Genomic DNA, 21219 nt, shown 5'->3' on the forward strand with positions numbered 1-21219 from the left:
AAACTGCTTGCGGCTTTAATGTAATGTCTGGTCCCTGCAATATGGATGAAAATCATTGAGAAAAATAGCACAGACACAGACAGTACACACACCACGTAGCTTTAGGTGCACACTGCAGAGGACACGGGCAGTACACACACCACGTAGCTTTAGGTGCACACTGCAGAGGATACGGGCAGTACACACACCACGTAGCTTTAGGTGCACACTGCAAAGGACACTGGCAGTACACACCACGTAGCTTTAGGTGCACCCTGCAGAAGACACAGGCAGCACACACCACGTAGCTTTAGGTGCACACTGCAGAGGACACAGGCAGTACACACACCATGTAGCTTTAGGTGCCTGCCTGCCTGTCAGTAAATTAGGAAGAGCGGATCTAGCTAAATTATACAGTGTATATATATATATACAACACCTGGGATGCATATATATCCTCTACACACTGTAACTTTAACTGACTAGCCTACCTGCCTACCTACTAAAAATGACACTCACTCTCTTCTCTCTCTTAACCACCGCAACACACTACACAAGGCCAACCTGCAGCCGGCCTTTTATAGTGTGGGGCGTGTACTAAACCCCCTGAGCCATAATTGGCCAAAGCCACCCTGGCTTTGGCCACTTATGGCTCTCCGTTTTTTGCAAGCTGTGATTGGCCAAGCATGCGAGTCATTGTGCATGCTTAGCCAATCATCAGCCAGGAATGCACTGCAATGGCGCAGTGAATTATGGGCCGTGAAACACCACTCGAATTTGACGCGAACGGCCCAAAACTTTCGGAATTCGAGGAAAGATCGAACATACGATGTTCGAGTCGAATGTGAGTTCAACTCGAATACGAAGCTCATCCCTACCTGTAAGTACAAATTATGCACAGGGGTTTACTTCCTCTTCAGGGGACCTCTTTTTCCTCTTTTTTTTATTAAATTCCAGTGAGCTTCTCATTGATGAAAAAGGCGTCATGTTGCTGGTCACAAAATGTAAGTCACCAGTTTGAATTACGATTTAGTAAGATCATTGAGTTGAGGGTGCCTACTTGCTTTCTATATGGTCCCACTGTATGTTTGAATGTAGCCACCCTCTACACACGCACAAAATAGCCTACAGCATCCAGCAAAGGCAAATACATGTACTGTAATTATCCCATTCATTAAACACATGAACATTACACTCATGCTAATGTAATTTGCAGATTTTAAAGACACTGTTCACTTTCAAATGCTTATGTTATTTTAAAGTGGAGGTTCACCCACAAATGTTAATTTTTAACATTAGATGGATGCTCATTTTGTCAAGGGGAATCGGCTAGTTTTTTTTAAAATCGAAGCTGTACTTACCGTTTTAGAGAGCGATCTTCTCCGCCGCTTCCGGGTATGGGCTGCGGGACTGGGCGTTCCTATTTTGATTGACAGTCTTCCGACAGGCTTCCGACGGTCGCATCCATCGCGTCACAATTTTGTAGCCGAACGTCGTTGCGCAGGCGCCGTATAGAGCCGCACCGACGTTCGGCTTCTTTCGGCTACTCGTGATGCGATGTATGCGACCGTCGGAAGCCTGTCGGAAGACTGTCAATCAAAATAGGAATGCCCAGTCACGAAGACCATACCCGGAAGCGGCGGAGAAGATAGCTCTCTAAAACGGTAAGTACAGCTTCGATTTTAAAAAACTAGCCGATTCCCCTAGACAAAATGAGCATCCATCTAAGGTTACATTTTTTTTTTAGGGTGAACTCCCGCCTTAATTAGGTATAAGTGTAGTTATATTCCCTGAGTCATTTCTTTGCCTTACTTTGTAATGATGGGCTCACAGGTTGTGACTGCAGTTTGTAGTGTCATGGCTGATCAATCCCTCTTGGTCCATGCATTGTTTCATCTAGCTGGTCCCTATGTGCCAAAGGAACAAGACACCTTCCTGAGATCTACTTAAAGTGGAGGTCCGCCCACTGCTGCAAAAATTAAAAGGCAGCAGCTACACCTACTGGAGCTGCTGACTTTTAATAATCGGACACTTACCTGTCCTGGAGTCCAGCGATGTCGGCACCACAGCTGATGTTTCCACATCGAGTCCGCGGGGCCCGAGGGCATGCCCACGGAGGATGCGGCGCATTTGCCCGCTACGTGACAAATTAAAGGGGACGTATCTGTACGCCCATTTGCCCACAGCTGATTTTGCACTGATCCTCTTCTTTTCAGTTCCTTTACCAGTGCTCCTGGCTCCTCCGTCTTGAGCAGTGTCTCCCTCAGAGAAAGCAGCCACTGCTGTCTCAGCCAATGAGTAGGGAGAGTTCGGGACAGTCGAAGTTATTGTGAACATCACTGGATCGGAGGGAGCTTAGGAAACAATTGGGGGGGCGCTGCACAAAAAAAACTTTAGCCTTTAGAGCCACTTTAAATCTATAGAGTTTAGTAACATATAAAACCCTCAGGTGGAAGCTGGTGGAAGTGGTTATACTAGGATCATGCTCGCAATTGGAGAGAAAATAAAAGAGAGAAAATAAAAGCCCAAGTATAGCAGATTGGTTATGTGAAATGAACGAAATACAATATATGGAAAGACAGATAAGAGAAGATGGATATGTAAATAGTCAAATGCTGGAAATATGTAAAAAATGGGATGAATTTCGGTTTTCAGAAGGAATGAAAGAATATATATAAATGGAAAATTAGGAGATAATCGAAGGTGATAAGTAAATGAAGCGGAAAATGTGAGAGAAAAAGGGGAAGGTGGATGAGAATGTGTTTCTTTTTTTTTTCCTTTGTGTGTGAATAGTAGTGAGAATGAATGGATATGTAGATATTAGGAGTTTATGTAAATATAAAGTAAACGATAATTATCAAGATTCGTTTTTTTGATAATTAATGGGAATAATGTATACTGTAACTGACTCTTGTGTAAATGAAACATTTTTGTATCTGAGAAAAATACCAATAAAAATAAATTGAGAACAGGATCATGCTGCAGCTGTAGCCATGATCTTGGTTTCAAAATTTGCCGCTGGCAATAGGATTTCATGTAAAAGTGATCAAAGTGGCTCTACAGTCCTCAAAAGAGGATCCTCCCCCTCCTGCCGCCACCCATCGCCATTTCTCCCCATTCTCTGTGACCAATGAAGCTGGAGCAACATTGATTTTGGCACTTCTGGTTTCAGTTCTTTGTTTACTGGCCCGTTACTGACCAATGAAGCAGCCAATCAAACCGTTCTTGGTTTGATCAGCTGCTTTGGAGGGAGAAGGAAGACCCCAGATCTCTCAATAAAGAGGACTTGAAACTGTCCCATCTATCACAAGATCTGTTGTTCATCCCTTGTGATATCATTGAAGGTGATCCAAAAAAATAATAATGAAAGAGACAGTGTAAAAATGTTTTTTGAAAATAAATAATAACATAATGAAAACACAAAAATCGAAAGCACACGCACATCCTGGCTGAAAATATAAATATAAAATATTTAAATGTAATGTGTTACCTATATCTCTCCACATTCCCTTTATACTACCTATACAAGTTTAGTAGATGTCAATAGATAACAGATACTGTTGGAAAACAATATATAAAACAATAAAGGCAATCTTGGAATTTGTTTTTCTTCCACCAGCCAATGTTACTTGACTCCTCCTTACACAACTGTCTTACTTTATACCTTGGGTTTTGCTTTTAACTCAATTTAGCACAACTGATCTTTTTTTTTCAATTTTCCTTTTGCCTGTCTTTGGCCACTAGATGGCACTGCTTCACTTGGTTTGTAGAGTGAACGCTATACGATACATCCAGCGAGCAAGTGGTTTGGATAAGTAAATTCACATTTATAGTGGAAAACTGCTAAATGTAAAATATGTATTTAAGTTTTTGTAGTATATAAGAAATATCAGTCGTCTTCATACAGGGGAACACAATTGTATGTCTTCAAAGCAAACTTTAAATGCCAGGATACCAATTTAAAAAATTGTAGTCCATTGCTATGTATTGTGTGGGTGTATACAGCATAATATTTTCTTCACACCCTAACTCATGTTTTGGATGGAGTAGAACAGATTTCATACATGCACGCTGTTCTCTCCTCCATCAAACTTTTGCAAAAGGCAACGGAGAAACAGAAAGACACAATAAATATTAGTGTCAGATAGGGATCAGTTCTCTATTATCTCAGGGTGAGCAGAGTGATGTTTTTATACAGCACAAGGCCCCATGATGTTCTATCCTCACATTGAGAAGTGTGGTCAGGAGACTGTGTTCAAAACGCCTTTAACCACTTAGCCGACCGCTGCACGACTATTTACGTCAGCAGAATGGCACGGCTGTGCGTATGGACATACCTGTACGTCCCCTTTAAATTTTGTGATTGCGTGCAAGCGTGCGCCGCAAGCTCCGTGAGTGTGACCGCGGGCCCCGAGGACTGGATGTTCTCCAGGTGCCCGCGATCGTGTAACGGAGCTGCAGAACAGGGGGATGCCTGTGATCGGGAGCAGTGATCACTGTCATGTCACTGGTAGCCCAGCCCCCCCACAGTTAGAATAACTCCCTAAGACACACTTAACCCCTTCCTAGCCCCCTAGCTGTTAACCCCCTCACTTTTTTTTTTTTTTAACGAAAATATGTTGAAGAATACATATGGGCCTAAACTGTGGAAAAAAAATGTTTTTTTATATATTTTTGGGGGATATTATTGTTTTTTTTATTCCCTTTTTTTGTTTATAGCACAATAAAATAAAAACCGCAGAGGTGATCAAATACCACAAAAAAAAAGCTCTATTTGTGGGAAAAAAAGGACATGAATTTTGTTTGGGTACTACGTCGCAGGACCGTGCAATTTTCAGTTAAAGCGATGCAGTGCCGAATCTCAAAAAATGGCCTGGTCATTTAGCAGCCAATTCTTCCGGGGTTGACCGGTTATAGTAACTGACATATCAGCATGGATGTCCCACCACTTCCTCTCTATAAAACTGAGCTGATAATATAAACCCCACCCATGCCCCCCCTCCATGACTTTTCCATCAAAATCAATAATGCAACCATCAATCCTTCCCCTGATGCCTGGGTAATATGTGTAATCCTGACCTGTCCTTTCAGCCCCAAATCCAATAGTTGTCAAAAGCTTGTAGACTTCACCTCCCTAACATCTCTAAAAATCAAACCTTTTTCACTAATGAAACCAAGAAGCTACTCATTCACTCCCTTGTTATTTCCCTTCTCATAGGCCTACCTCTACATGGGCTATCCCCTCTTTAGTCTATCATGAATGCTGCTGCCAGACTCATCTACCTTACTAACCACTCAGTGTCTGCCACTCCTCTCCGCCAATCCCTACACTGGCTTTTAAATGCCCAGCAAATTAAATTCAAAATATTAAAGCGGGGGTTCACCCTATAAACCCCAAAAAAAAAATAAAAAAATTCTTCTACCATAAAATCAGGCATTGTAGCGCGAGCTACAGTATGCCTGTCCCGATTTTTTTATCCCCGTACTCACCGTGTACTCGTACATCGAAGATACCGACTCCCCTCGGGGAATGGGCGTGCCTATGGAGACGGAGGATGATTGACGGCCGGCTCTGGCGCGTCACGCTTCTCCGGAAATAGCCGAAATAGGCTTGGCTCTTCACGGCGACTGCACTTAGCCTGTGCGCAGGCGCCGTGAAGAGCCGAGACCTACTCCGGCTGTCTTCGGGGAGAGTGACGTGCCAGGGCCGGTCGTCAATCATCATCCCTCTCCATAGGCACGCCCATTCCCCGCGGGAGCAAATCTATAATGTACGAGTACACAGTGAGTACGGGGGTAAAAAGATCGGGACAGGCATACTGTAGCTCGCGCTACAATGCCTGTCTCGATGGTAAAATCGTGTCACTGAGGGTGAACTACCGCTTTAACTACATCATGCAAAGCCATTAACGACTCTGCCCCCAGCTACAGCACCTATCTTGTCTTCAAATATCACCAAAATCGTACTCTGACTGCCTTTAAGCGATCCCTGAAAACTCATCTCTTCAAGGAAGCCTATCACGCCTCCAACTAATCTTTTATCACTTCCATCAGCTAATCCCCCACAGTTATAACCTTTTGTACCACTTGCCCCATCCTATTAGATTGTTAGCTTCTATGAGCAGGGCCCTCTTAACCCACTTGTATTTTCCCAGATAGTGTGCTTGTGCTGCAAGTTTGAAAATGACTTGCTAAGCTATTGCTAGATTTGCCATGCTTCACAATTTTGTTGCACAATTGCAGCAAGTCCGCATTGCATGCCTGCAGTTCCACTGTCTTTGCAAACATTCTGCAAGTTTGCTGCAAGTTCTGGTTCAGTTTTTTTGTGTAATAGTCCTCCCACCACAGGGGTCACTGTCGCTGAATTTTCATGCTGTAGACTTGCGGAGGCCTTGCTGTAGACTCACCACTGCAACTTTGCTCTTGCTACAGACTTGCCATGCAAATTTGCTTCAAATTGGAAAAGTGTCAATTAGAACTTGTGCCTCAAGTGCTCTATTGTATTGTGACTGTACTGTCTCCCTTTTTATATTGTAAAGCTCTGTGTAAACTGTTGGCGCTATATACATCCTGTATAATAATAATAATAATAATAATAATAATAATAATAATAATAATAATAAAGTATAGCCAAAACTTTTTGTGTTGGTTTTTGATAGGGAAGCATTGGGACCCCTGTCATTTGTATTGCTGTCTGTGTCCCCTCTGCTTTAAAAACACGTTCTCTATTTATCCCTGAGACAATAATTTTTTGGGGGGGGGTTTATCCCGTCCCCACTCTATCCAAGACTAAAATAAAATAAAAAGTTCTGACTATGCTTTAAAGTGGAAGTTTAATCTGCTTGCTTTCCCTGGCATCACCCCCCAACCTTTGTCAGGAAGAGTGCTTAGCCTCAGGGAGAGGTTCCGTGGGAGTAAGGACCACTCACTACTCTTGGGTGTGGACTGGCCAGGCTGCATTCTCGCACTTATTAATGACCTCTCTCAACAGTTCTCCATACATAAAACTGAAGAGTTATAATATACTTTTGCACTACTTTGGGTCTCTGTGTGATTTCTCCCCCACCAGTTCACCACGCTGCGCCCTGCTCACATCTGTCTCACACAGAATTGGACATCAGCCATGATGAAGAAGGACAAGTGTTGGAGGAGCAGCAGACAGTCAGATGGGGAGGGAACCCAATGTGTAAAATCTACAAGAGTGCAGACTCATATACTGTACATAACTAGTAACATATTGATTACTGGTTACAAAGTGTAAAATGCCTGAAGAAAGAAAAGTTCTTGTTGAAACCACTCAAACTCTTTGCCTTATTCCCATACTGCACTGAAGTAGAGAATGTGGTCATTATCAGTGACGGGAACATTTGTGCAACGCTGTGCTGGCCTGAACTCTTATATAAAGGGACACATTTGGAAGACCATAGGCATGGGCGTTCACAGAACTTTTTTTAGGGGGGGGGGGGCATCATTTTAAGGTCACCCATGTGCTGACCCTTTTTGATAAAGTCATTATCACATTATCACGGTTAGAGACTACAGAGGTAGTACAGGAGATGGTCAGAGACTGCAGAGATAGTACAGGAGTTGGTCAGAGACTGCAGACATATTACATGCGACGTTCAGAGACTGCAGACATAATACAGAAGATGGTCAGAGACTGCAGGCATAATACAGGAGATGGTCAGAGACTGCAGGCATAATACAGAAGATGGTCAGAGACTGCAGACATAATACAGGAGACAGTCAGAGACTATGGGGGGTGAGAGAGAGAGGGCGGTCAGAGAGAGAGACCCCTAGCCCGGTCTGCAGTCCCTCCCTCTTGTGCCCCAATGTCATTTTGTCCACCCCTTGAGGCCTTTACTGTCCCGTTCCTCACACCAGCTGTCACCAGCCCTGCTAAACTGTGTACAGGTGCGATCAGGGTCTGCCACCAGTGCTAGAATAAGGACAGAGTGGGGTACCCCCATCTGATTCCAGGGGGGCACTGGCCCCCCCTTGCCCCTACCTGCGAGAGCCCACGACCATAGGATAACTTAACTACACAATTCATACATAGGGTTTAAATAACTTTAATATGAGGTTCCACCTTTAATGATGCTTACATATATTCTACAATAGAACAGTTTTGCTCTAAGCCATGTGATAAAAGTGACATATCCTGATATAAGGTATACACTTCAAATGTGTGTGTGTGTTCAGTCGTGTATGACTCTTGGCGATTCTATGGGCCATCTCTTCAGATTTTCCAATCTACTGCTTCTTTTAGTTGTTTTATGTTCTGGCTGGTGCCATCTTTTATGGCGTCTAACCATTTTGTTCTTTGGCAGCATGGCTTCCTTTTGCCCATAACCAATCCAAGCATAATAGCTCCATTGTGTTTGATCGCGTGGCATATCCAAAATAGTTTAGCCTGAATTTTGTAATCTGCACACCAGGATTTTCTTGTTTGTTATCCTTGCAGTCCATGGAATACAAACAAGTCTGTCCTAGCACTATAGCTCAAATGCATGGATTTTCCTCCTGTCTAGGTTTTTCATGGTCCAAATTTCACAACCGTAGGTAGCTGTCAGGAACACAATTGCACAGACTAACCTGCATTTGATTGTCAGGCTAACATTGTTGCTTTTCAAAGTTTTAGTACATGCTGATCATTGCTGTGCCATCCAGGGTAATATGGCACTTTATTTTTGGACTACAGTCACCACTTAGATCAATCTTTGATCCCAGGAAAGTGAAATTCTGCATGAATTCAACCTCCAAACTGTAGATTGCTATTTTGATATATCTAGTTCTTAAGGCCACACGATCGGATATTCCGACAACAATTGTCCGATGGATGTGTTTTGTTGGGTAATATGACCGTTTGTATGCTCCATCGGACAATTGTTTTTGGAATTTCTGACAACAAATGTTGGATGGTCATGCTCTCGAATTGTCTGACAACAAATGTGTTATGTAGGATCATCCGATCGTGTGTACACAAATCCGTCGGACTAAAATCCAAAGTACAGACACGCATGCTCCCAACCAATGCTAAACATCAGATAACATTAGCAGAAGTTGCCCAAAGAGTGGTGCTTGAGAGCTGAAAAACCACATAGTATGTCTAGTACGTCACTACGTTCATGTTTGTTGGCTGAAAATGTTCTGCCGTGTCTATGCATACCAAGTTCACAGCCAATGCCCTTCGGACTAAAAACCACGGATTTGTCCGAAGGAAGTGCGATCGTGTGTACGAGGCTTTATAGTTGTCGTGATCTTGGTCTTTTTGATGTTCAAGAAAAGGCCAAATTTCCCAATTTCTTTGATGCTTTTGATCAGATGTTTCTGGCCTTCTTTGGTTTTTAAGAGGAGGGTCATGTCATCAGCATATTAAACATTTTAATGGTTCTTCCCCCAGTCTTTACTCCTATTTCTGATTATTATTTTTTTTATACTCTATCATCGTCATTTCAGCATACGGGGGAGAGGGGAAATAGTACAACTTTGACACACTCTCTTCTCTATCTTGAACTAATAAGTGTACACATATGGTGCTGGCATAGTGGCATATTGGATGGTATACAGTGAAGTGTTAGCACCCCCCAGGTCCCAGCTTTTGTAGGGCTCTCCACAGCTTGTCATTATTGACACAGTCAAAGCTTTCTTGTAATTGATGAAGCATGTGAGGGCATTCTTTTGAAATTTATGACATTTCTCCACGATCCAGCAAATATTTGCAAATTGCCAAATGCCGTGAAGGAAATGTAAATATGAGGTAAACTGCATACTTGACTTTTCTAGTCATGAAGATAAAAATAGGTTGTAGAATAAACAGTCTCAGGACATTGCTGCAAATGGCATTAAAGTCTTCCATACTTTCTAGTGGCCATATGCAAAAGAGGCAGAACCTATTGAAAAAGGAGCAGGGTGTCTGTTATAGATATGCCAGGCTTAATTTAATAAAGATGACACGCTGGCAGTGGAACTAAAATTTGTGTGTCTTTTTAACAGGATGTTAGGTCCCATCGGCATTCCCTCTGTGAAATGTCTATGTAATTCCCTTTGGTACTGCTACAGATGAAATAAGGACAAAGGAGGATATCTACAGTGCCTTGAAAAAGTATTCATACACCTTAAAATGTTCCAAATTTTGGCATGTTACAACCAAAAATGTATTTTATTGGGATTTTATGTGATAGACCAACACAAAGTGGCACATAATTGTCAAGTGGAAGGCAAGTGATAAATGGTTTTCACATTTTTTTACAAATAAATATCTAAGGCCTCGTACACACGATGGGTCCGCGGACCATTTTCATTGGACATGTCCGCTGCCGGATTTTGGTCTGATGGCTGTACACACCATCAGACCAAATTTCCCGTGGACAGCAAACGTGGTGACGTGGCCACGCTGTCGCCGCGGCGACGTGCGCGACCCTGGAAGGTCAATGCTTCCACGCATGCGTCGAATCACTTCGATGCATGCGAGGGCTTTCGGCCGAGCGGACATGTCCGGTGAGTCGTACAGACGACCGAACATGTCCGACGGACAGGCTTCCAGCGGACATGTTTCTTAGCATGCTAAGAAACATTCGTCCGCTGGAAACCTGTCCGATCCGCCGGAAAATTGTCCGGTCGGCCGTACACACGACCGAACATGTCCGCGGAAACTGGTCGGTGGACCAGTTTCAGCGGACATGTTCGGTCGTGTGTACGAGGCCTAAAACGTGTGGCATGCATTTGTATTCAGCCCCCTTTACTCTGATACTCCTAACTAAAATCTTGTGGAACCAAATGCCTTTAGGAGTCACCTGTGTGTAATTTAATGTCAGTATAAATGCAGCTGTTCTGCGAAGCCGTCAGAGGTTTGTTAGAGAACCTTAGTGAACAAACAGCATCATGAAGGCTAAGATAACACACCAGACAGGTCAGGGATAAAGTTGTGGAGAAGATTAAAGCGTTTGTAAAGGAAACATTTTTTTCCCTTTAAAATAACAAACATGTCATACTTACCCCCACTATGGAAAAAGAAAAATTGCGCTTATTTAGTGGAAATCAAGCAGGCAACTATAGGTGTTATACTACACAAATACAAGAAACAAGAAAAACAAACTGCGCTATTAAGGTTAAATAAATATAAACTGTGCCAAAAACACGTCAATGAAAAACGTGAATGTAAAAATAATGTTCAGACACTTTCAATAATTATACAGAGAATGAAAAATCCATAAAGATGTGATGAACCAATTAAAGTCCATTGAAGTGAAATACCATAGGTGAATGAATTCCCATAAAATCCAAAGAAATATTTCAAGCTTCAGTCTCCAAGTGATGAAGGAAATTGCAGCAACCCGAAATGTGATGATAGAGAGACACCTCCACCTTAATGACACACTGCCTCTTACCAGCTGGAATTGATCTCTTATCACAGGAGATCAAAAATCGCATGTAGGCTGGTTAGATATCCACCATGGAAAGCGTCAATGTGTTACAGCCTCAGTCAATGTATGTTGCAGGATGCGCCATGAAAAGAGAAAAGTAGCTTGCATAACATAAAATCCAACGTAAATTTATTAAAATATATAAAATGCGCACTTACAATAAATCAAATGCTGTGTGCATGTAAATGATCGAGCCGGCCGGCTCCTCGATCCGCCTGCCCGTGTCTTCCGGGTACAGCTGAGCGCGGTGACGTCAGAACGTCGCTTACCCAACGTTTCGTCGCAAAAATGGACGTGGTCATGGGATACGGGCAGCATTCTGACCACCGCTTAAATAGGTATAACAATGTCACAGCCTCGGTGTGAATTACCTCCACTGTGCAGTTAGTTTTGCACAGAGTGGCCCCGATCCACGTCTTCTGGGGTCTCTCGGCGGCTGTCTCTGGTCCTCCCCGCAATTACTCACCACAGTCATGCGAGAGCTCGCATGGTGGTCAGTAATTGCGGGTGTGCTCCCGTGATACATCCGCTCGCTGTATCACTCGGCCCCGCCGCGTCCCTGGATGTGATTTACAGCAGCGCCAGCCAATGGCTGCGCTGCTCTCAATCCATCCGCTCTAGCCAATCAGCGGCCAGGCTGAGCGGCGAAGAGGATATCAGGAGCGCCCGGGACTTTCGACGGGTCAGGTAAGTAAAACAGGGGGGGGGGCGGCAACACCAGGGGCCGGATTCAGATAGGTTAGCGGATCTTTAGATCTGATTTACGATCCGCCGGCGCAAGTTTTTGAGGCAAGTGCATAATTCAGAAAGCACTTACCTCAAAACTTGCAGGGGGGAAAAGTAAATCCCCCGGCGGAATTCAAATTCCGCACTAGGGGGCGTGTACAATTTAAATCAGGTGCGTTCCCGCGCCGATCGAACAGCGCATGCTCCATCCGCAAATTTTCCCAGCGTGCATTGTTCCAAATCACGTCGCTAGGACGTCATTGGTTTCGGCGTGAGCGTAACTTGCGTCCAGCTCTTTTCTGAATCGACTTACGCAAACGACGTAAAAATTCAAAACTCGGCGCGGGAACGACGGCCATACTTAACATAGGATACCCCTCACATAGCAGGGGTAACTATACACCGGAAAAAGCCAAACGCAAGTCTGCAAAAGACTTGAGACTGGGGCAGAGGTTCACCTTCCAGCAGGACGACCCTAAACATACAGCCAGAGCTACAATGGAATGGTTTAGATCAAAGCATATTCATGTGTTAGAATGGCCCAGCCAAAGTCCAGACCTAAATCCAATTGAGAATCTGTGTTAAGACTTGAAAATTGCTGTTCACAGACGCTCTCTATCCAATCTGACAGAGCTTGAACTATTTTACAAAGAAGAATGGGCAAACATGTCACTCTCTAGATGTGCAAAGTTGGTAAAGACATTCCCAAAAAGACTTGCAGCTGTAATTGCAGTGAAAGGTGGTTCTACAAAGTATTGACTATAAATACACACCGCACTTTTCAAATTTTTATTTGTAAAAAATTTGGAAAACTATTTATCATTTTTCTTCCACTTCACAATTATGTGCCACCTTGTGTTGGTTTATAACAGGGGTCTCCAAACTTTTCAAACAAAGGGCCACTTTATTGTCCTTCGGACTTTAGGAGGGTCGGATTGTATACAACCTTTTTAACAGAGGTTCAAACTGTTCCCAAATATATAGCTATGTATGTACACTCACCAGTCACTTTATTAGGTGCACCTTGCTAGTATCGAGTTGGATCCCCTTTTGCATTCAGAACGGCCTTAATTCTTTGTGGCATAGATTCAACAAAGTGTTGTTTTGTCCATAGTGACATGATAGCATCACAGATGCAGATTTGTCGGCTACACATCCACAATGCAAATCTTCCGTTATAGCACATCCCAAAGGTGCTCTATTGGATTAAGATCTGGTGACTGTGGAGGCCATTGGAGTGCAGTTACCTCATTGTCATGTTCAAGAAACCAGTGGTGAGATGATTTGAGCTTTTTTTAAATGGTGCATCATCCTGCCGGAAGTAACAGAAGATGGATACACTGTAGTCATAAAGGGATGGACATGGTCAGTAACAATACTCAGGTAGACAGTGAAATTTTAATTGGTAATAAAGGCCCCAAATGCCCTGTACACACGATCGGACATCTAATGAAATCTAATCCGTTGGATTTTTTCATCAGATATCCCATGAAGCTGGTTTTCATCAGTCTTGCCTACACACCATCAGTCAAAAATCCGTTCATGTCAGAACGCGGTGACGTACACCACGTACGACGGCACTACCGGTATAAAGGGGAAGGTCAAATCCAATGGCGCCACGCTTTGGGCTGCTTTTGCTTATTTTGTGTTACTGCGTGTTAGTAAAAGTTTGGTGAGAGCCGATTCGCGCTTTTCAGTCTCCGTGCTTTTCAGAAAGTTTTCTGGTGTTCAGTTAGTGCTTGTGGGTTCGTATCTGTCTTTCAGTGTGTTCAGTCAGGTCGTATCTGTTTTGCAGTGCGTTCCTGTCCGCTCGTTTTCTGTTTTTCAGGTCGTTCTTTATAGGCCTTGCTGTTCATTGGTGCGTTCTGCTTAAAGTCCGTTCTGACCAGCCGACCGGTTTTAAGCCATGTTGGAAGTACGTTCTCATTCTCGAGTTCGTGCTGCGTATGGGCTTGTTTCTGCAGTTCATACTGTAACCCAAGCTCAGACCGTGAACAGGGCGAGGAGGAGTTTATGGGCCAAGAATTGGTTGCTCCAGTGGGACCAATTCTCTCACATGCCTCTGCTGCAGGAAATCCAGGAGAACAACCCTGATGACTTCAGGAATTTTCTCCGTATGACGGACCCCGTTTTTCACTGTCTGTTGGATTTGCTGTCCCCCTATATCACGAGGCAGGACACTGTGATGCGCCAAGCCATCACTGCCGCGCAGAGGCTCATTGCCACGTTGAGGTACCTGGCGACTGGGAGAAGCTTGCAGGACCTCAAGTTCTCGACAGGCATCTCCCCCCAGGCTCTTTTTTTGTTTGACTCTACAGTTTCCTTCAACGCCACAGGAAAGGCAGACTGTGGCATCCCATTTTGCAGAGCGGTGGGACTTTCCTAACTGCGGAGGGGCAATTGATGGGAAACACATCTGCATAGTGCCCCCACCCCGTTCGGGGTCGTACTATTATAACTATAAAGGTTTTAATATTATTGTGCTAATGGCGGTGGTGTTGGCACAGTACGAGTTTATGTATGTGGACGTGGGGAAGAATGGTCGGATGTCCGATGGCGGAGTCTTCGCACAAACGGAATTTGCCAAACTTCTCCAGACTGGTGGCCTGGCACTGCCACCGGATGAGGACAACGTAGAGGGACTTCCGTTTGTTTTTGTTGCGGATGAAGCTTTCGGGCTGGGACCACACCTGAGGACCCTCACCCCGAAGAGGAGGGTTTTTAATTACCGCCTGGCCAGAGCCCAGAGGGTTGTAGAGAATGCCTTCGGGATAATGGCCAGCCAGTTCCGCCTGTTCCTGACAGCCATCCACATGGCGGAATACAAATTGAATAACATTGTCTTCTGCTGCTGCATCCTGCACAACTTTCTGCGCAGACATTCATCATCGTATTTAACTAATGTTGGGCCTGAGGCCTGACTTTCACAAACATTCACTGGCCTGGACACTGGCCGTACTGGCTTGGCCCCCCAAACTGCCCGTGAAGTACGAGATAAATACGTGGAGTACTTCACGGGTAGGGGGGCCATCGCTATGCCAGACAATATTTAATTTATTCAAAAAATAAATAAAAATAAACCAAAAATTTGCTCTTTGAATTTTTTTTTTTTACATTATTTTGTAAAGCTTGTGTTTCTTTTATCTGTCTCCCTGGTTCTCCTAGTGCACTTGTAGTGCCAAATGGATTTCTCTGTTTTAGTAAATAACCAAAATTGCCACAGTAAACAAGCACTTTTAAATGTACAAATTGGTATTGAGCATAGAAAGAAGAAGCCACACATTGTTTTTATTCTGTGCATTTGAATTTTTTTTTTTTATAAAAATAGAATCTTTTTTATTATTTGGTTTGCCTAACCAGGCATGGTTTAAACAAGCAAATATCTAAAAACAATGGAACTTACAAAGTTCAACCTTAGAAACACATGACATGGGGTGATGTCACCCCTGAACAAGCCAACATTTGAAGATGCACACAGTTTGTGTGGCAAAATGGGTATTTATATTCTGATCCCATGCCAAATGTCAACATGTGCTATATGCCATCATGGGAGATCAATGGATGTGTTTTGGGTGTGCAAACCCTTCCTCTCACCTACTTGAGTAGCGAGGAAGGGGTTGCACCCACAAAACATGGACATAGATATCCTGTGATGGCAGATAGCACATGTTGACACACTGTGTGCATCTTCAAATGTTGGCTTGTGGAATATCCAATGCAAATTTGGGCGCACAACAAAAAATATAAAAATGGTGGGGGTGGGGGTCAGTCTACTATTCGCCCCAAAATGTCACTGATGTTTTTAAAAAAAAATGTGTCCATTTCACTACTACATTCCATTATTTCTTGAATTATTATTTGTGCACTAGCACTTGAGAAAGGAGTAGTAGTAGTTTGTGTGACACCACCATGTTCATCCCCTAAAAAGAAATAAAAAAGGTATTAGAAATATGCAGGCCTACATCTCTTTACCTGAAGCTGTGGTGACAGACACTGACCCGTTGTGGTGATAATCTCCACCTCTCCTTCCTCCACCTCTGCTTCCTCCACATCTCCTTCTTCCACCTCTCCTTCTTCCACCTCTCCTTCTTCCACCTCTCCTTCCTCCACATCTACTTCCTCCACATGCTGAGGTTGGTGTGCTTTAGGATGTTTGTGCTTCCTAGCCTTCTCCGATTGGTGTCTTCTACCCCCTAAGAAAATGAAACAAAAGGTATACTCAGCACACAGATATTGGAGGGCAGAAATTGAAAAAGCTGGAATACTGACGCTTTATTTGTCAAAGTGACACACATGTAGGCACCCCAAAGTATCCACGGTAGCACCTGTGTGTGACACCCTAAAAAGGTTGTTCTGGTGGGCCACACAGGTGCTCCTGAGTACAGATGTGTAACCAGCTGCTGAGTATCCTCCCCTTTACACTGAATGAATCAGGTTTGCATTTCACATTCTAGTAAGTTAAAACAAACACATCATCTAGACAACAATATTTATAAACGTTGTTTTAAGACAAATAGGCATGACCACGTGTGGTTTACCTGGATCTGTGGAAAACATCGTATTTTTGACGAACGATGTTTACTACGAACAATAAAATAATAAACTTTGGACCATAACCTGAAAGTTGCCATTTTCAAAAGTACAACCAGGCAAACCAAGCACATGGAGAAAACATGCAAGAATCTAATAATCAAATTTGCAATAAACACATAAAAAATACGTACTTTTGTCCAGAATTTTCTTGATCTTCCTATACTGCTCCGGCTCCCTCAATTTAAGGTCAGACCACCTTTTACGGAGCTGCTCCTTGGATCTCCTGACCCAAAATTTATGGTAAAGACTCTTCGCCACTTTGTCCATTATTTGTGCCTTCCTCAGGTTGGGGGTGTTGTATGGCCCATGATCGCCATCGTAATCTTTCCTCCACAGTATGTCCACCATCTCCACCATCTCATCAAGTGACGTATTCATGGCCTTGTATCGTCTGGGCCTGGATCAGGACGTTCCTGCCTCCGGGCTTTCCTTGTCGGTATGGGGTATACCACGCACATGTGACACTGCCATATTGTCGTCTCCCACTGAGAAGGGGCGTGGAATAGAGGAAAAAGGCTGTCATGGGTGGGCGATGAGGGCAGAGTTTCATACATACGCAGGGTATATAATGAGAACGACGTGACTACGTTGGGTGCGCGGAGTAAGGACAAACGGAAGTGCCGACCGACTGAAACAAAGTTAAAAATGAAACTGGGGCCATCAGTGGCCTATATACTTGAGTCATGACATAAAGGCAGGGCCGTCGTTTTAATGTTGATTGGACCCTTGACCAAATAAATTTTGGGGCCCCCCATGCAATTTTGCTCTCCATCTGCTCTGAGACATATACAATATATATCAGCGAGACTTAAAAACAGTTTATTACTGTGTATCAGATCAGGCAATGATTGTGATTGTTTGGCAGAGGTTATTAAACAGTGTATCATTGCATTACTGCAGAGGGGCATGATATACATATGAATGGTGCCTTGATTTAGAGATGAATGCTCTCATAACTTTTACACATGAATGCTGGTTATTTAGATGTAAACACAGGGTCTGCAGGTGAATCATCATTACACAACAATAGGGCAGAGCTGGGCAGCATTAGTAGCAGCACTACACACTGTGTATAAAGGTCTAGATTGTGATAAGATTAGGACAATTTAAAGTGGTTGTAAACCCACTTTTTCACTTTTACCTACAGGTAATAGTGTTGAGCAGAATATGCCATATTCGATTTCGCGATATATCTCGAATATATATTCGAATATTCGAGATATATTCGCTAAATTCGAATATTCGTGATATTTTATCGAAATTAATTGAATGCGATTTTTCGCTATTGCGAATGCGAAAATAATTGCGATTTTTTAATAACTGCGGTAGGAGCGCTCTGATTGGCTTAGAATATTCGTGATATTTTATCGAAATATCGCAACATGCGAATGCGATATTTATTGCGCAATTTCGAGATATGCTGGAGGAGCGCTCTGATTGGCTCAGAATATTCGTGATATTTTATCGAAATATCGCAACATGCGAATGCGATATTTATTGCGCAATTTCGAGATATGCTGGAGGAGCGCTCTGATTGGCTCAGAATATTCGTGATATTTTATCGAAATATCGCAACATGCGAATGCGATATTTATTGCGCAATTTCGAGATATGCTGGAGGAGCGCTCTGATTGGCTCAGAATATTCCTGATATTTTATCGAAATATCGCAACATGCGAATGCGAAATTTATTGCAGATATTTCGAAAACTGCTGTAGCAGCACTCTGAAATCGAATATGTATGATATTTTAACCAAAATACATATTGCGATTGCGATTTTTCGATCGCGCATGCGCAATTGCGCGAACAACACGCGACCATTTCCTGGAGCCTTGCCAGTTTCCCAATATTACAGCAACATGGTGGGAAGCAATTTCTCAAAGTCTGAGGAAAAGTTGCTGATTTGTGTAAGTATTTTGACCACTGTTATTTCATCATCTTCAACTGCATTTAAGTCTAGTTTAAAAGTTAGTATATATGATCAGATATTAGTATTTAACCAAAAATGTGTCTCCTGCTTTTACAAAACTACAAGTCCCAGCATGCCTGGACAGCTGCAGACACCCTGGTTGGCAAATGTGTATTTAGGCACTTTTCCTTGTTATTTAGCATAATGAATTTAAAATTTTTTTGGACATAGGACGTATGCGAACGTCCTGACTTCAGTGTCCTCAAGGCCCAAGGACGTTCGAATACATATTGCCCTTTAGATGTTGCAGAACTACAACTTCCAGCATGCCTGGGAATGCTGGCACTTCTAGTATTGTAAGTTCTGCAGGCCCACATTTTTCAGGCCTTTATGCACGGGTCTCTAAACTGTGGCACCCTAGATGCAGCAAAAGTAAAATTCTTAGCATGCACTGAAAGACCGTGGCTGATGGGAGTAGTAGTTTTGCAACAGCTGGAGGTGGACTGGTCTTGAAACCCAGAGTTAGGTAACAAACCCGTAGTGTTTTGCAACCATTCTGCCTCCAGCTGGTTATTTTCTGTTGAAAAGCCTGTGGCGTGCAAAACACAACCCAAAAACTCCACCCGGTGCAAGGAAAAATTTGCACACACCTAAAGAGTGACATCACAAAAAACTGCGACGGTTGCATACGTCAGTGGTCCTCCGAAAAGGTCCCGTCTCTGACCCCCCGGGGCGTTAGGCTCCTAGGCTCCTGACAGGGAAAAGAGTTACTGTGGTCCATACAGCCGAAGCCATATGGACCCATCTCGGTCCAAGCAGCGCAATCAACACGCGAACAACACGCGACCATTTCCTGGAGCCTTGCCAGTTTCCAACTTATGATCGCAGCGCAATCACACAGCAACATGGTTGGAAGCAATTTCACTAAGTCTGAGGAAAAGTTGCTGATTTGTGTAAGTATTTTGACCACTGTTATTTCATCATCTTCAACTGCATTTAAGTCTAGTTTAAAAGTTAGTATATATGATCAGATATTAGTATTTAACCAAAAATGTGTCTCCTGCTTTTACAAAACTACAAGTCCCAGCCCAGCCCAGCATTTAAGTCTAGTTTAAAAGTTAGTATATATGATCATATATTAGTATTTCACAAAAAATGTGTCTCCTGCTTTTACAAAACTACAAGTCCCAGCATGCCTGGACAGCTGCAGACACCCTGGTTGGCAAATGTGTATTTAGGCACTTTTCCTTGTTATTTAGCATAATGAATTTAAAAATTTTTTGGACATAGGACGTATGCGAACGTCCTGACTTCAGTGTCCTCAAGGCCCAAGGACGTTCGAATACATATTGCCCTTTAGATGTTGCAGAACTACAACTTCCAGCATGCCTGGGAATGCTGGCACTTCTAGTATTGTAAGTTCTGCAGGCCCCCATTTTTCAGGCCTTTATGCACGGGTCTCTAAACTGTGGCACCCTAAATGCAGCAAAAGTAAAATTCTTAGCATGCACTGACAGACCGTGGCTGATGGGAGTAGTAGTTTTGCAACAGCTGGAGGTGGACTGGTCTTGAAACCCAGAGTTAAGTAACAAACACGTAGTGTTTTGCAACCATTCTGCCTCCAGCTGTTTTTTTCCTGTTGAAAAGCCTGTGGCGTGCAAAACACAACCCAAAAACTCCACCCGGATGCAGTGAAAAATGTGCACACACCTAAAGAGTGACATCACAAAAAACTGCGACTGGTACATACGTCAGTGGTCCTCCGAAAAAGGTCCCGTCTCTGACCCCCCGGGGCGTTAGGCTCCTGACAGGGAAAAGAGTTAGCAACGCATATCTCCCCTATACGTGTATCCTGTGTTGTTAATAATATATTCATAATTATGCAAATGATAATGGCTGCTATATTTATGCAAAAAAGGTGGCGACCGAAATGGCAGGATATAAAATCTTTCATGTTACCCCTGTCATTGATTAATAAGGCGAGAATGCTTCCAATTGTTTAATAGCATACATTTACGTCATATATCCATAAGGCTGTCAACAGAAGTATTACAATATACTTTGTTCTTCATCTTGCAGAAGTTCCTGGAAACAGGATATGATGACCTGCGGCGGCAGCCACAGAAAAGGGCTGTGGTCAGCGCCCTAATCGCTGACTTTGGCGGCCAACATGACCACAAGGCCATTGTTAAGAAGTGGTCTGACCTCAAGAGGCGCCAAATGGGTAATGTCAGACGTCTTCGGGCTAAATATCATCCAGGTAAGTTATTGTTGACAGTTATGTTTTTTTTTAAAAAAGTGTATTTTGTGCGTGAACTCGAAAGAGAGAGGAGCCGGCCTGCAGGAGTTGGGAGGCCTCCCCCAGAGGCAATCTGCCACCTTTCTCCATGCCCCGGTTGGCAATGGCGGGTGTGAGGGGGTCCTCCCAACCCAACCTCGCATAGCACACCCACCAGTGGCGGGGCTGAGACCACCAAACTCAATTCACAGGTAGCCGAGAGCGGGATCCGAACCCCTAGCTGCAGAGGTGAATCAGTTGTCAGTGCAGTGGCAATCGCGTGGAGCCACCGCAGCTCCTTTGGTGA

The sequence above is a fragment of the Rana temporaria genome, chromosome 1, assembly GCF_905171775.1.
Source record: "Rana temporaria chromosome 1, aRanTem1.1, whole genome shotgun sequence".
Taxonomy (NCBI): domain Eukaryota; kingdom Metazoa; phylum Chordata; class Amphibia; order Anura; family Ranidae; genus Rana; species Rana temporaria.